The sequence below is a fragment of the Cupressus sempervirens genome, chromosome 9 (assembly GCF_028749045.1).
Source record: "Cupressus sempervirens isolate cs-2001-9-10 chromosome 9, ASM2874904v1, whole genome shotgun sequence".
Lineage (NCBI taxonomy): Eukaryota > Viridiplantae > Streptophyta > Pinopsida > Cupressales > Cupressaceae > Cupressus > Cupressus sempervirens.
Window position 1 is genome coordinate 362325398 of NC_143126.1, and position 14442 is coordinate 362339839.

Consider the following 14442-nt stretch of genomic DNA (forward strand, 5'->3'; position numbering starts at 1 on the left):
TACAACTGCTGATCTGAAGAACCACCAAGGAAGAAGATGGCATGAACCGAGCGTGTCTATATGGTAGATGATCCATCTCACCAAAATGCATAGGTCACCAGCCACTGCAATCACCTTGTATATAGGATCAACCACTAAATACATAGCTCACACTAACAACCATTGAACCACATAAGCATTAGAATAATAGAATAACCCTCCCTTAATGTAGACGGGGTGAGATGATAGGCAACTGAGAAGGTGGGCCAAAAATCTTCTGTAGACGAACCAAGAACAATGAGAGAGGAAGAGGTACAAACCCTATAAAGACACGATCAAACTGACTCTGCATGGGGCTAATGTCATGGAAGGGGTACTCACTTGACAAAGGAAGAGGGTACAAAAATGGCAAAACCTATCCCCCCATGGTGCTTTATGAAAAGAGTGCAAGTACATCTGTCTCAAAACAACATTCATGACCCTCAGAATACAAAAGTGACACTTTATCTCAGTGCATATAAAACAGAGCTTCAAAATGATAGCTACAATTATCAAAACCAAAAATAAGCTGATACAAAACATAGTACAACCCAAAAAAATGATCCTCAGACCTAAAACACTCAAGATATCCACCATATAGCAAAAATGCCAAAAACATGAAAGAAAGAGCATAGGCCAAAATCTAAGAAAAAGGACCACATTTCTAAAAAGGTGATAGAACCAGCTTTCCAAAAATATAATGGGACACAAAAGATATACAAGTTAGATTCAAAAATAGAACTTTGGACTTCAACTAAAAAATGGGCAATGAAAATGCATCAAAACCTAAAAATACTTGCACCAATGTCTCTGTCTTGGAACCAACTTTTTGGCACTTCTTTTGAATTGAAAAAATACCTCTGTATGCTCAAGTTATGGCCAAAACATTGAGAGTAGGTTGAGAAGGACCTAGGAGAGGTGCAAGGGGCACATGATGTAGTACTGATGTCATGCTGATGTTAGCATTTCACTGTACTAAATTTGACGGCTTGGAGACCATTGCAACAAAAAAAAGAAGCCACGTGGCAAGTCCACATGGTAGCCATGTGGCAACTAGCTGACATGGCAGGGGCCACATGGAAGACCTACCACGTGTCACTCGCAGACTGGGTGACTGCAACTGAAGTGGCTGCTGACTGTGCTGACTGTGCAAAATCTGACTGTACATGCAAAAGACCATGTGTTAATCACTAAGTGGAGCAGTACCTAGCTGGGACACCCTTTGAGCTGGCGCTACTATCCAAAGTGGTGAATTGGTAGTGTGCAGGAAGTTTCCACTAGATGAGAGGCTATAGATAGGGTGGAGCTGCCAAAAGAGGTGGTGCTCAAGTGGAGCACAGATTGAGGTCGGGCCATGGCATTGAAGGGGCGGCACATGAGTGGTGCTATCAACACTAGTGGAGCACAAGCTGCCCTGCAGTGGTGCATGAGTGCTGCTACGGTGGTAGCTCTTTTTAAAAAAAAAAATTTGTCGAAAATGTTCATACAGTCCATATGGAAGGCCCTATAACAAAAAACAATTTGCCTCCCGAAGCTTTGTCTCCAAAATTGACAAGTTTCATATGAATCTTGACTACAAACGACCTTCTGGATCCAATGGTAGCATTTGTTTGGGCTGAAAGTGCTCCAAAAATTTGTTGTTCCCCCAATTTGAAGAAAAATACATAAACAAACTAGGGTTTGTGACTTAAAATTATGGCTTCAAAATTTTTTCAACCAAGCAGTAGTAGGGAGGCTCTGATACCATGTTGGAGTTGATGAAATCCAACTCTGAAGATGCCCAACTACATGCAAAAACCTATCAAAGGGAAGCCAAGGAAGTAAGAGTGTGGAGCAAGGGAAAAACCCTAAACGGACATGAGAGACCGCAAGATATTGAAACGCAAGAAAATATGTTTTTACAATATGCAAGAAGTGATGATATGAGTTATTGATGAGGGAGAGACCACTTATAAAGGCCTCATAGAATCTCCTAGAACAAGCTAGAAGACACTAGGAGATAAGTGTGACAACTAAGCATACATCCACATGAGGTGAAAATTCCTCGAACAAGGTGAGAGGATAAGTATGAATTAGGAGATAACAAACTCCCATATTTTCAACAACTTATAACAAACTTCTAGATTACAACTAATAAATAAAATGCATTAACCTAAGTAAGCTTAAGTAAATAGAATAAATAATTAGTAAATTAATTATTTACTCTAACAATTATTACAAAGTAATATTCCACAACATAAAGAAGGACTTCATTCTTTCAAATGAATTACGATCTAACTCATCCCTTACTTGCTACTATGCAGTCATCCATTAAAATGATATGAATAAGATAGAGAGAGGTTCTCCATAACATGTACAATGCACAAGACAAGTTTTCCCTTCAAGCACATCTACAAGGTGATCCTTCCAAGATCTTTCCATTGCTACCTTGAGCACAAAATCTGCAAATACATCACAACAAAATACAACAAGGACCATGGGTGCTCTCCACCCAACCATAGGCCTCCAAAGAGACCATCCCCATGCTAGGGGAACAAGGCTCAAACTGGGATTCACATATAATCTTGCAAATGCCTAAACATTACATTTCAAACTTGCACAATTCCATACCAAGTATATTTCACAATGGTTCACCAGTAGAACCATAAATATAGGGTGAAGGGGTCCTTTTCAAATGGAGATTTTCCATATCAAACAATACCTGCAATAACAAATTTCATGCCCTCTTAGGACTTTCACCAAATAAAAATTTCATGCCCTTTTGGGGCTTTCACAAACATCCTCCTAATACACTACCATCAACTGTAGCTCTCTTGGAGTCCATACTCCACAAAACTTCCTTTATACATCATACTTCCCTTATCACCCCCAACAAGATATGAATGATTATGGCATACAATGGAGCCCATAATCCAAGGTTCTCAACACATTTTCAAGCCCAACTAACCCCTTCACCTTGGACTTCTCTTCCCTTCCCAAAGGGTGAGTGAAGCTCTCACACCCATAACAACACTCATGTACAAAATCATGGAAGATCAAGAGAAGGAAAACAATGAAATCCAAACTTCATGCTCATCACAACACAACACAACATGATACAAGATGATCCTATACGATTTTCCTTACAATAGAATTCTCACTACCTACATTCTCATGAATGTAATACCAATGTTCAACTTCAAAATGGAAGCAAATTAACTACATGGAAAGAACACGAACCTTGGATCCCTTTGCAAAAATGGAGATGAAAGGTTGTAGAAGAGCGCCCTCTAAGCTTCCAAACCCTAAGAGTGGGTAGACAACCCACTAATTTTATCCCCAATCCTCTAAAAAGGATCCCCAAAACCCCCACTATCTAAAAATGGTCATAACATGAGATTCCTTTTCTTACACCCTTGTCTCCTTCAAAAAAAATGTAGCCTTGACCAACTAATAGAATGGAAGAAGTCATGTGATACTCCAATTTCGAATTTCTCTAAAAGTGACTTGTTTTGAGGGTTCCCAAGGTCATCTAAGCCTACTAAAGGTTATATTTAGACCCCCAACCCATAATACTATTATGTGGGCAATTATTTTTCACCATGGTAACCCCCTAGGACCACTTTTTGATCCCCAAAAGTTAATGGAAGGTTAGAATTTGAACTTCAATGGATAGGGACTTATCCTAACACTTTTAAATGTGAGGTTAACTTGGATACTATGCTAGGGTTATGTTTAGGTTAGGTTACTTTCCCAAAACCCTAAATTTCAAGTCATTTCCACGTGGACAAAACAAGTGTCAAGTGACACAAACACAACATATTACATTTAAAATGAATTTTCTTTAATAATACATGCATTCAACTATCACCCACATACCATTCACATTATGAAATAAAACACATTACAAAGAGGTTTGAATCCTTCTACAGATCCAACCTTGGCCATGTTATGTTTCACATGGGTTTGAGCCTTGGTCCCCCGTTAAATCCCATGGCCAAATTCCTACACACTAAACTCGAGCATCAATAGTCCAAGAACATCATATAAGCAATATATAAAGAAGTGAAATAAATTACTTTCACATTCAACATTAGGTTTGCATATTTCATCATTTCCAATTAACTTTCCCTTTTCTAATCATTTTCTTATAAAATATTCAAAACATATCAATCCCTACATATCAACATTGATTCTTATGTAACATGATCAAATAACATTCTGAACAACCTCATAATCTATTTTCTACCATAGTGATGAAATATTAAATTCATGACTATTAAGTTACAAGGCATGAGTTGGGTTCGTTTGCATATCTAAATCTATCCTTTGGCACTAATTTTCACTTGAACATTACAATTTCACATTTCAAGTATTTTTACAATTGAGTTTCCATAAAAGAAATTGAAATAGTTTAGAACATGAAATGGATCATTAAATATATCAATTAGGTCCTAATATTCAAACATAAGTGGGGATCATCAAAATGCAGATATTAGAATGACATAGCCCTATAGTCTCAAAAGTGTATCAAAACATAGAATTAGAATTATCATAATTCAAATATGTCATCTATACTATGATAGTTTGGGTGAGGCCTCACATCATCATTTAATAAAGAAAGTGACCTATAGTGAAGTGAAAGGGAAAGACAAGTGTTATCAAACCAGATAAGAGATGATCAATTAGTAAGGAGAAGACTCAAAATTAGCTTGTAGAGAAAACTGAGAGTTAGGTACTCTATCAATTATAATAGACTTGAATTAGGGTAAATCTCTTAACAAAGTGGTATTAAGAGTTCTTTGTAAATCTCCTAACATAGTCCTTACTTAGTTATAAGTCTTAAATCCTTTATCAAGGTGAAACCCAATAGTTTCTTAAGTCTTTAATAGGACAAACTCCTCATAGGGTAGATGATAATTTATGGTCAAGCATTGTAACCTTAATTGGTTAACTTTATTACTGTAGTAGTAAATATTTGTGGCTGTCATCCCCACTTATTTTACCTTCACTTTGGAGGGTTTTTGGATATCAAATATTGTGTTATGTGTTTTTACTTTCATGCATGTGATTGAACTAATTTACATGTTGCAACAATTTTACATAAATAATTTTACATGCACAAGTTATTGATAGATGTGGATGGATATGTGAAAAAGTAAAAAGTGGTATAGATTCCGATTCATCCCCCCACCCCCCTCCCTGCCCCCACTATCTAGTTTACACCACCATAAGTCAATAATTGGTATTAGATCACTAGTTCTTTGAAAGAAGCTTTAAGGCTTGGAGATTAGATCTTAAAGATGGAGACTTAACTGGACAAGACTATTGAGAATTAGGTGATTGACATCCAACTCATACTGCAAAAACTTGAGAAGGCAAGACAAGATCTAAAGGATTTCCTAAAAATGAGAATGGAAATTTCCATCAAGATAAAGCAATACTCTTATGAAGAAGTTGAGACTAAATGACTATTTGAACTTGTCAATACAAATGACAAAGCATCTACTGATCTACTAGATAGGAACAAGCTCTTGAATGAAGAGATAAGAGCACTGAAAAGAGAACATGAAATCCAATCAATGAGACTATGTGAAGTGATTGAACAAAGAAAGAAAGTTAAAGAAGAAAAGACTATGGTAGAAGAAGACAAAAGGGTAATGGATACTAGACCTAAAGAAAGGATATCAAATATGTAGAAGCTCACAAATACACAAATGTATCTAATGATTTGATTAATGCTTGCAAATTTAGATCTGAATCATAAGGATGTAAAAATTACAAATCTCAAGTCACACAATGAGATACTAAAGAACGAGAAACAATCTATGGAAAAATTCAACAAACCAAAGGAAGTAATGAAGTACTTTAAAGAATTTATGAAGTCATCAAGTTGTTCTAATGGATCAAGACATTCATGCACTAAGAAAGGAGAATCATCTAGGAATGGAGAAATGAGAAATCAAAAGATCAAAACAACATGCTATCATTGTGGAAAACTTCATCATATTGCAAATATCTATCAAAGAAAACTTGGTATGCAAAATTCTAAACCTAAATTTATTGGTTACTATTTTTACTACAAGAAACAAGGACATCAAATACATGAGTGTAGGTCAAGACTAAGGAATAGACCTACTATACCTAGATTTGAAGAATACTACTACAATTACTACAAATATGGATATAGAGAATTTGAATACAGATCAGAGATAAAACCCTAATGGCCAAGCTAGAGGAAGAAGAATTATACATCTAACACTACATGCTACAAATGCCACAAGTTTGGACATAAAAGAAAGAATTGAAAGACTCAAGTACATGCAAGAAATCAGACAAAGGATAAAGGAAAAAAAAAAGTAGACAATGAGAAAGTGAGGAATTAAATGAACCCAAAATGAAAAAGAAAACATAAGATGGAAATAGTAGAGCTAATGGAGCTGAGGTCACCCAATCCAATGGAGAAGGTGATCATGTCATCTCTAACTAAGAAAGAGAGGTATTTATGGAACTGTACACTTAATTGATATATCATACATTAGTTCCTTACATAAAATATGCCAAAAGTTCATATGTACATATACAAGATGTATAAGAACATACTTGTGAAAGACTACCAAAGTATCAACAAATATTTCTATATTTATCAAAGATTGCAACATAGTTTGAGCACTTAAATAGAGACCAAATGATATGATAGAGACTAAGGGGTATGGAAGAAACTGAGTTGTTATTCTAGTATTGACTAAGACAACTAGCTTTCACTCAAAAAATTACACATCAATAATCTTGATGAAAAAAAGGTATATAAAAAATTCTAAAGACATTATTTCATACCTTGCATCCATATTTTCAAAGAGCTTAGAGTGATTTAGCAATTCAAGCAACCATCAGAGATTTCAGAACAATTTGATCAAGAAGTTTTAATGAGTAAAAGAGCATGAGTGAAGTGTCAAGTATCTAGAGAAGGAAGATCATAAAACCGTAGTTATGATCATGGAAGCTTCATAGACCACTAGAATCAGCCAAGAGGTTAGTAAGATTCAACCAATGAAGAGTGATGCCTATCCTCCACGTAAATTTCATGCTATTCCAAAGATTGTTGTAAAAGGAGAGTCAATGGTTGCATTATCCTTGATACCACCTAAAATCAATAAGATCATGATGTTAGAAATTGCTAAATGTGAAATATTGGAGAAATCAGAGATTACAAGATAAGGAAGGCTTATGAGAAGTTTTGTAAAGAAGGAATTTTTGAAGGACAAGTTTTATATTGTTGAGAGGAAAGGGTTAACTCATGCCCTAGAATTTCCAAGGAATTTTAGAATCAAATGGATTAAAGTTATTTTGAATAGAGTTCATGATTTCGAAGTACTAGTTAAAAAATGGAGCAATGGAGATTACCAAGAAGATGATACATAGGGTTATAGGTTATCAAACCCTAGATTTAAAAAAAAACCATACAATGTTTGAGCTGAGAAGAAATTGAGGTGAATACAAGAATCGAGTGGAATGGACATGGTCTATCCATTACAAAAATCTTTGATCCACTCATAGACTTTTTAGTGAGATTCCTTGCTCACAAATTCTATTAATTAAGAAGATGAATAGTGTGTCATGTATGGCTATGGACCAAGCATGGAAGATTGTGATGAAAGATCATGAGTATGATCTTGTCAAGCTATAAAAGTTACAACTAGTAAAAAATATGTCCTCAATAGGAAAGGAAAAGAATTCAATGTGTAAGTTTTCTTTCCTAATTATTTGTACATTCTTTTATATCTAGAAGTAATTTCCTAGTATAGGTAATGTTGTATGGGAACAAGACAAACCAATGACAAGGAAAACAAATGAGTTTATTACTCAATTGGGGGAAAACTTTGAAAATATAATGAATGCTTATTTTGATGAATTCAAGAAAACGATGAAAAGGAGAATGAGAATTCCAGAAGAATTGGTCACAAAATATTACAATGACATATTTTCTTGTGGACATGGAGAAGAAATTTATTCAAGTAGTTAAGACAAGGAAGGTCTAGTTCAAAAGATTTGACTATGAGATAGATAGTGATGTTGTAAGAACAAACATTGATGCACTACTAAAAGAAGAAATAGATGTTGAGGCTAACCCTTTTAGAAGATATGAAGAAGCCAAAGCAAGGATAACTATGAACATCAAGATAGATTCCAAGGAGAAGAAAAGGAAAAAAATGATTGAAGACCTAGAAGCTAAACTGGGCACCCTAGGCAAAGGAAAAGAACCATTGAAAATAACACAAGGTATTTGTGAAGATATATAACATGAAAATGGTGATGAGGAAGATGTAGAAGAAGAAGGTAACAAGGGAAAATCCCTAGTTATTGTCATGCTACTGAGAAAGAAGGCTCAAGAAACAAAGAAGAAACTAGCAGTGACACCTCCACCACCAAATAAGCCAAGGACTAGGGCAACTGCTAATGCTGAGAAGTTTGCAAAGTAGAGTAGAAGAGTCTACTAAGACCAGTGCCCCTAAAACTAGGAGGAGATTGGTCAAAGGACCACCTACTAGGAAGGCTAAGATAATTGATGATGTATACTCAGATCTGAAAAGATCAACAAGATTATTTGGCTTCATATTTGTAAAGTGTGATACATTAGATGATTATGATAGAAATTAGGTAGAGGAGGTTATGGTGGAAAATATTACAAATAATAAACTAGCCCCTAGTGAAATATAGGATAGGATATGTCAAGTTCTTTTTGAAAGACTAAAGAGAAGGTGGCATCAAATAGAGGAAGTAGAAAAATAGATAAGAATTGACACATTAGTCAAAGTCATGCCTGATCTATCACAAGATCAAATGAACACATTTTTGGATCAAAATAGGAGCAAATTTGTCCCTAAGTAAAGAATATTTTTAATATTTTAAAATAAAGAGGAAACTGTACAAAAGCAAGATGAACTTCTTTGGAAAATCATTATTGGACTAACTACAAAGAAATAAAAGACTATAAACATTGATGATGAATATAGTATGGAGGAAGTTCAGGTATGCCAAATCCTCAAGGCAACATGTCTCTTATACATGTTGACACCCTTGATACTCCAAAAGCTGAGTAGTCAAGGCTCACAAATAAAGAAGATGATGGTGAAGAAAGAAAAACAAATGGAAATGATAAGTTTGTTTCAACACCTCATATTGAGGAAGACAAAGAAGAAATGAAGCTGAACCAAGTACAACTATTGTTGTCTCAAGCATAGATACACCAACAAGACCGAGTGGTGATACCCCATCACTAACTCCTAAGGCAGTGTTGAGCAACATAACTCCATCACTAAGTAAGAAGAGGAAATCAATAAAATATATTTCACTAGATTTTGAAGTTAGTTTGGATGAAATCATTGATATGCCACAACTTGACCTAGCAAATTTAATCTTGGAGAAAAAAATAATTCTACAAGAAATTTTGGCAATGAAGAAGAGACGAGAAGAACTAAGGAGAGAGAGGAAAAAGAAGCATGTATAACATGATGTAAAGTATATTTTTGTTGATGCTTTTGACATTCAAAATTTAGATGAAGGGACACAAATAATTGAACAACTTGTAAATACAATTGATCAAGTAAATTCTGAAATTTTTGAATACAATGAGAAGATAATGGATTTTTTAGCAAGAATATTTGAAACCAAGGTTGTGGAAATTTTTTCCATAACTATAGCTAAGAAGAAAGTGCTATTGCAAGAGAAAGAATAGGTGATGATGCAACTTATATAGAGAGTACAAAAATTATATACAATTTTGTTAGATGTGCCAAGGATTACTAACAATATTCAAGCACAAATAAATAAGACTCAGGCTGAAATGAAGGCATCCAACAATATTATTTTAGAGTTAGCAAGATATAGTATTGATCACTATAATATTCTACTAAATGCTCAAGGCACATTGGCCGAGCTTCAGACAACTGACAACAACATGAGATCCAACTTGATCTCAATTTAGGCAATAATGATACCTCATTTGGAGGTCATGCAAAGAGAAGTGAAAAAAACCTAGGATCTTATCAGAGAAGACCATAACTTGTCAGTAGCTAAGAGCTTGATTGATTCAATTGCAAGATTACATCTGTAGACTCAAATTTTGGAGGAAACAAGAACCACATGGAATCATGCATTGATCATGATTACCTAAGATCACAAGGAATTCATTTAAACATATGGATTACTTCAACCCTTTCAACCCCAAAAATAGTGACTTATAGTGTCCAAAAGCAAGGGGGAAATATATACAAGGGAGGAATATATATTGAAGGGGGAATGTATTGAAGAAGGAAAGAAGAAGTGTATATAGGTAAAGTATAAAGGCTGAAATGAATTTGTTATTCATTATTCATAAGTCATAAGACTTAGAGGGAGAGCTCATTTTTATTAGATTATATTCAATATGACAAAGTAATGTAAATATAAAAAAGAATTTTTTCCATTGATGTCAAAGGGGGAAATTGTTGGTATTTCTAACCATTGTTGTCTATTAGAGTCAATCACTTAGTCATTTAAAAGGAAAAGTCAAAAAATCATCATTGCGACTAAGCTACTCTACATAGGCCAAATCATGTCATAAGCTAGTATGTACCAATTAGTTCTATAGAAGTTGTGTAAGTGTATGCTCACAGAGTGTTTCTCTATATGTATCAAGATAGTTAGTGACTAATCAAGTCATTAGCAACTGAGTAAGTCATTAACAACTGAGTGAATTCCAAGTATACAAGTACTAAGTGATATAGTATGTATCGAGCATAATATATACCAAGCATCAGAAGGTTAACAAAGACTGAGACATAATAATATTGAGCATCAAAAATAGTGAAGGCTGAGAAATGCAGAGTTTACATAAAAGTCAGGAATGGAACAAAGTTTTAGTCAAAATAATTATCAAGTTGACTTGGAAGGTTTATTTAAGTTTTCAAGAGGTTGTTACAAAATATTTAATACTGGAAGAAGTTTTTATAGAATATTTACATGATGTGGATCACATATCCCAATGTGTATGTTCAATGATCAAGATGAAGAACCAACATATGGAACCATCTAGAAAAATCCTTATGGAAATCTTTAAATAGTGATGATATTAACCTAGATCATATGGTCAAAGAAGAGAAAAGTACATGTGTGAACATGAAGCATTATACAATGAAGGATTGAGAAGATCAGAAGATATTCAAGAGGTCTGTTATCATTTAACACTAGAGCAAGTGACCCATTCATAAGAAGTGAACTGAAAGGGAAAGATAAATGTTATCAAATTAGAGAGGATAAGATTGGTTAGTAAGAATAAGACTCAAAATTAGCTTGCCGAGAAAAATGAGAGTCAGGTATTGAATCAATTTTAATAGACTCAAATCAGGGGAAATCTCTTAACAATGTGGTCTTAACAGATCTTTGTAAATCTCCTAACAAAATCCTTAGTTGTAAGTGTTAAATCCATTAACAAGGTGAAACCTAATAGCTTATTAAGTCTTTAACAAGACAAAATCCTCACAGGGTAGATCATATTTTATGGTCAAACATTATAACCTTAACTGGTTAAATTCATTACTATAGTAGTGAATATTTGTGGGTGTCATCCCCATCCCAACTTTACCTTCATCTTGGGGGGTTTCTGGGTAACAAATATTATGTTATGTGTTTTTACTTTCATGCATGTGATTGAACTAATTTACATGCTGCAAAAATTTTACATTAATATTTTTGCATGCATAAGTTATTGATAGATGTGGATGAATCAGTGAAAAAGTAAAAAGTGCTATAGATTTTGATTCACCCCCCTCTTAGTATCTAGTTTATACCTCCATAAATAAACATGGGCGTTCCAAAAACTATTGTCAATCAAGATTGCACCTATAGAAAGATGTGATATCTAGCTATCCTATTAAGACATGGAAACTCTCTTAGGCGATGGGTTATCCTAAGACAAGAGATGAATTTCTAGATCCTGCCATTTCCTAAATAGTGATCACCTAAAAACATAACTTGAATGCAAGAAAAGGGTTGAGAAATGAATAACAATAATGAAGAATAAACCTAAATGATGCGATATAAAAATGATTTGTTTGTAGATTCATTTAAATCAACCCAAAAGACCCATAATATGAATGATTCACATTACCTAGACAAGTATGCACTTGCACAAGAACCCATAATCCTTTTCTCTGAAAGGAAAACCTAGGTTTTACCAATTTTTTGCAAAAAGAATAAGGACACAAAAAAAGACCTGTAATTACAAGTATCAAGATTCAAACATGCAACAAGGAATACAACTTAAATGAAGGATAAACAAAACATAAAAGAAAAGAACCCACAATATTGCAAACAAGAATGAATGGGAAGGAACCATTAAATCTAAATAATGAATGATGAAAAATATATGCTACAAAGTGCTATCATACTCAAATCCAAAATTTGCAATGTGAAAAACATCTATGAAAGAAAGAAGAGACCTCATAGTGAAGTGAAAATAAAATGAATAGATGTCAAAACCCTTATTCACATATGAGAGAAATGCATAAAAATAAGGCTCAAAACTCTTCCAAACTATAAAGAAACCAATCCAATCTATTTTTAAACCTATATACAAGTGATAGCTACCTAAAAACTATCTCCATCAACCCAAAAATCCATGCAAAATCCCAATCATATTTTAAAAATAAGCCACAAAAATCATATGTCAAATTGCTTATCTCCATGTAGAACATGCTTAAAAAGGTATCCAAAGTGGTATGGAAGTGTAAATAGGCTCATTGCCTCATATCTTGCCAAAACATAGAATATAGGTGCTCAATAAGTGCAAGAGAAAAAAAAATTCCCCCAAATAGATAATAAACTCCCTGTAACAAACACTTGACTCAAAAGGTCCTCCACTGCTAAAATCAGGACTATATGCTCAACAGAAAGTGTCTCTAGTTTCCAAGAATAGAACTAATATTTGAAATTAGTTAACTCTTCTTTAATATTTTCATTTTAAAGAGTTAATATATCCAAGACTATAATTTTAGCCCTTTGATAATTTTACAAAAATGCATGCAAATATTAATATTTCATTATTTCATTATATATTTATTTTATCAATATGAATGTGCTTAATATATTAAATAATCAAAATCATTATTTAATAAATATTATTCGATAATGCATATTGATTAAAAAAAAATCTAAGTTAATATTATTTATATGCATTAATTGATATATTATTTTCTTTTAATTTGGAAATAATTTAACATATATAAGTAATAATATAATCACCAAAAAAAATTGGAGCACTTTTATATCTACATAATGGCTGGACCCAATAAATTATGACTTGGAGTTGATTGAATTTAGGGCTCCGTAATATAATAAGAAAAAATGCCCAAATTTTATAACATTTGATCTTTTCATTTTTCTAGAGGATTTCACCTATCAAATGTAGCTAGGGTTTTGAGTTTGGATAATTTTGAAACTGTGTAACATCACTCTTGTAGTTTGCTGGTAAATCCTTAATTATACCTTTGGTATTTCCTTATCGTCTTGGAACATACTCCTTTATTTTTATTTTATCTTTAGAACTTACACCATAATCTTTGTAGCTTTGTCAAAGACCTGGGGGTTTCTTTACAAAAATTGTTGAAGTAACAATTTTTTTTGTACTTCTTTAGTTTAACTAATGGTATGTAGTTATTTACATAATTTTTCATCAATGGTTTCTATTTTTTGACAGTCTAGGTGCTATCTCTGTCAAATCTAGCTTATAACTCTATTATTTACTAATATTGGGTTGGATTCCTTTGATTTTGAGTTATATCCTTCTAAAGTTGCTCTTCTCTATTTTTTTAATGGCATGGCATTGTGGTTGTTTCATTTTACTATGTGTTATTGTATCTAATCATAAAAATACTCTAGCACATCTATAATTGTGATTATAATTTTTCACTACTTCAAGCCTTTTCATTTGCAATAATAGATAAGCTAACAAAGCTTTGTAGAGTTGTTGCTATGAATTTAAATTTTTCCATGACTAATTTGTTTCTTTATATAAATTTAACTATTTATATGCATGGAATAATTCCATTTTCTTACAATCAACAACTTGATCTATATCCATTTCTATTTACAAATTTCTCACTTGAAAGCATAACACATCTCATCTATAATTTTATCTTTTTATGGCACATTGCTGATTTAAGGTCTCTTCTATTTTCATGGTAACACTTTATTTTCACAACCTCAATTATTACATTATGGTAATTTCCAAAACTATATTATAATGAAAACTACAAATAGTTTCACTAGCAGCCTTTGATCAAAGAAGAATACCTTTATAATTATCTAAAACTGCTAATGATGTGAAAACCAATCTTTCTTACAAACCCTAAGCTCTCCAACATCTTCTTAGGTCTTCCACCTAATAAAATAGGGCTTCTTTCACAC